Source organism: Epargyreus clarus, unplaced genomic scaffold, assembly GCF_041222505.1.
Source record: "Epargyreus clarus isolate Ecla_fem2 unplaced genomic scaffold, WU_Ecla_fem_2.2 ptg000035l, whole genome shotgun sequence".
In the NCBI taxonomy this organism is placed as follows: Eukaryota; Metazoa; Arthropoda; class Insecta; order Lepidoptera; family Hesperiidae; genus Epargyreus; species Epargyreus clarus.
The window spans coordinates 4,285,035-4,288,681 of record NW_027332240.1 but is presented as its reverse complement, the minus strand read 5'-3'; the positions used below and the strand labels follow the sequence as shown (position 1 = coordinate 4,288,681).

The 3,647-nt window shown below is 34.5% G+C and overlaps 2 non-coding genes across 2 annotated transcripts; both read right to left on the bottom strand.

Annotated features, from left to right (window-relative positions):
- Positions 1 to 1,944: 1,944 nt before the first annotated feature.
- TRNAC-GCA (transfer RNA cysteine (anticodon GCA)) lies at positions 1,945 to 2,016 on the bottom strand. Its single transcript has one exon. It is a non-coding gene; the product is annotated as a tRNA-Cys (tRNA).
- Positions 2,017 to 3,164: 1,148 nt separating this feature from the next.
- Positions 3,165 to 3,236, bottom strand: TRNAC-GCA (transfer RNA cysteine (anticodon GCA)). Its single transcript has one exon. It is a non-coding gene; the product is annotated as a tRNA-Cys (tRNA).
- Between the last annotated feature and the right edge of the window lie 411 nt (positions 3,237 to 3,647).

Sequence of the window (3,647 nt, the reverse complement as noted above, 5' to 3'; positions counted from 1 at the left end):
GTATAAATTGTTAAGTGGCCATTTGTTTTTGAAATTTTCAGAGTGGACATTTATTTGAAGGGGAACCTTCACAAGGTACCCGACGACGTAGGAGCGACGCCGGGTTATGTGGGATTTTTACCGCACTAAACCCCCCCCCCGGTGGTCGTCCTCAACGCTTGTTGGAGAACTCCGGGATCTCCGAGGGAACACAACCGGAGTCCTCCAAGCGCGATGCCCCGATCGGGCTCTGCCCTAGGGGAGCACTTTTGGCTCCTCCTACACCATCTGGTGTTTACGACGGTATGCGACCACACATACCGTCGTCCTTCCCGGGGTTGCTTGCTGGACGATTCGAGCTCCCACTCTTGCCGCCCGCAACCCCGGAAGCCCCCTTTTAGTCGCCTCTTACGACAGGCAGGGGATACCGTAGCTCTATTCTATTCCCGAGACTACAGGGACCAGTATCGATCCCTAATCACCCCCTGATAGTTATTTTGGAAATATATTTCATGTACAAAATTGACCTCTCTACAGATTTATTACAATGTTATCTTGGAATATGATCCGTTGGGTGGGACACAGCCATTAAACGCTGGCTGGAAAAGAGAATCTTAACTAATATTTCATGTTAAACTATAAATACTGTATTTGTTGCAATATTAGTGGCAAATTATTTTGATTGTATTAAGTATATACAAGATGTTTGTGTGACTTTGTTTATGTGGATTTAAAAAAATGACAATTAAGTATACCTAAAACATCAACTATAATGCTTATAAGTACACCAGTAAACTGTAATTAACCGTCTTGGCATATTATGCAATGTTATGAAGAATAGGTAATTCGGACTTTACATTGTAATAAATTTTGTGTTAAAGTCATAGATTAGTAAAGATACTTCGCCGCCTTGAAATTGAATGAAGCCACAAACAGCTTATTAGTAAGTTCTTTTTTTGAATTCTTGACAAATAAAAACATTTTTAGAGAAAATTTACGAATAAACAACTAATACTGCGTAATTTACATACTAAATAAATAATTATTTCAAATATTTAGGGACATTTTAGCACGGAGAAGTGGCAAAACTGTTTTACGCAACTATTTCAATTCTCAAAACTGGGTACATTTTCTTATTAGGAGTGAGTAATCTTTACTAATCTGTGGTTAAAGTATATCACTATAAATAAAATTAAGACTAATGTTAACTTGGTATACTTGAAATTATTGGTTTAAGCTTTATGCTATTTCAAATACAGACAAGCAAAAATTCTAAAAATGTAAATTGATATTATTACTTATTCTCATGTCTCCTAATTACTTTTCATGCCCAAATAGTTGTATAATATGTGAAGTTTATATTCTTATCATATAGAATAGATTGTATCCCTAACCGACCGATCAGGAATGGAGAACAGTAGCATTACCATGAGTTGGCATAGAAACGCCACATATAATAGCCACACGAATAACATAACTACTATCGTTACGGTATTTCTTGACAACGTCTGTCAAATTAATGACTCATGGGACCGAATTTGTATGGCAATAGATCATAATGACATTCGCTAGCGATTTGATTTCGATAGGTTTTTTACGTATCGAGTTACGTCACTACGGATTTTAGTTCTACGAGTAACCACCAGAGGCGCTGTACAATTTTTCATACATTTATTTTACGCAGTCGCTAGCGAGTAATACTTTTGTAAACTCATGGTAGTCCTACAGGTATTAAATAGCTTGGAAGTCAATGATTTACTGAACCTTCCATCTTCACAATAGCTTCAACCTTTGATTAAAAAAGACTCCAAAATGTACGTATTTACTATGAAGAGATCATCCGGAAAACAATGTTTAAAAGAAAAAGCAACATCAAATCAACATCTTGCTTTCTTCAAGTGTGAGAATGGCTATTAATAATTATGGAAGCTGTTTTAAATTTAAAAAATCGTCACCACCTTTATAAGGGGACACCCGGGTTTGAACCGGGGACCTCTCGATCTGCAGTCGAATGCTCTACCACTGAGCTATATCCCATTCGTTAGGACTGGCCAATTTGCTCATTATATACATAAATTCTCTTCATCTTCATGCACGTATGATTAATTTTTATGAACACTATATTTAAGAATAATAGTAAAAGTCTTAATAAAATTAACCCATTAAATTATCCAAACGTGGCTTATTTTATTAGCTTCAATAATTTTAACTCTATGACGATTAGTCAATCGGTGAGTGAACGAATTCTGTATTATTATAACTAATATTTCAATTATTGTAATGTTTTACTACAATTAAATGAAATGTTTAATTAAATTTAACAACAATAATGACGTATTGTTTCGGAATTGATATTATTTATTCTCTTTAATAATAAGGAACTGTAGCACTACCATGAGTTGGCATAGAAACGCCACTATAGAAATTGTAAATAGAAAACTATTGTCATTTTGCTAGTGAATAACATAACTACTATCGTTACGGTATTTCTTGACAACGTCTGTCAAATTAATGACTCATGGGACCGAATTTGTATAGCAATAGATCATAATGACATTCGCTAGCGATTTGATTTCGATAGGTTTTTTACGTATCGAGTTACGCCACTACGGATTTTAGTTCTACGAGTAACCACCAGAGGCGCTGTACAATTTTACATACATTTATTTTACGCAGTCGCTAGCGAGTAATACTTTTGTAAACTCATGGTAGTGCTACTGTAGTAAGAAAACTCATTGCGTAAATACCTCTTCGTTTTTTTTTCATCGTCGGCAAACATAAAAACATTAACATATTATTCATAAAAAACAAAACAATAGCTTTACATCATTGTTTAAAAGCAAATACCAAATAATTTATGTCCGTTTCGAATATAAAAAAACAAACATTTTTTAAACAGAACATACAGTATTTCCTAGTAATATTTGTTAAAAAAATATATGTCTGACGAATATACATACATATAAAATAAGTGTAAGTGCTGCTGTGTTTTAGTTTGAAGGGTTTGGTAAGGAAGACATACTTTTCCGGGCGTTCCAGCAGTCCTCAGGGTTTTGTTACAAAATTTCTAAAAATATATTTTGGGAAAAATATTTTACACTTTTTTATAAAAAAAATCATGAAACTTATTATAATAATTAGGGAAGCTGTTGTAAATATAAAAAAGTGCACTATTTCCATGTCATAGGGGACACCCGGGTTTGAACCGGGGACCTCTCGATCTGCAGTCGAATGCTCTACCACTGAGCTATATCCCCGCTTGTAGTAAAGGTTCAATTTGCTAGTCATATTCATCCGTTCAAAAATGTAGTTATAATGAATAATAAAATGTTTTCTAGTTTTGGACCGAAGATTGATTTGTGAAGCCTATCGCACGACTACCCCCACAACCTGCGGCCGAAGGAAAATTAAGCCTTAAAAGCGTATGGAATTCAATTCAAGATTAACTTTATTTTTTTTTATGATTAAAAAATCCTTCATTTTGAATAAAGTAAATAATACTTTGAAAGCCGGCGATGCTTTGGTGACTCCTCTGGTGTTGCAAATGTCCATAGGCGACGGTGACTGCGGTAGCCCTGCCTTATCGTTAGGTTAAAAAAAACTTGAACAATGCCAACAAGTACATAACTAAATAAAACAATATTTTTATTATAATATTGAACTTTATT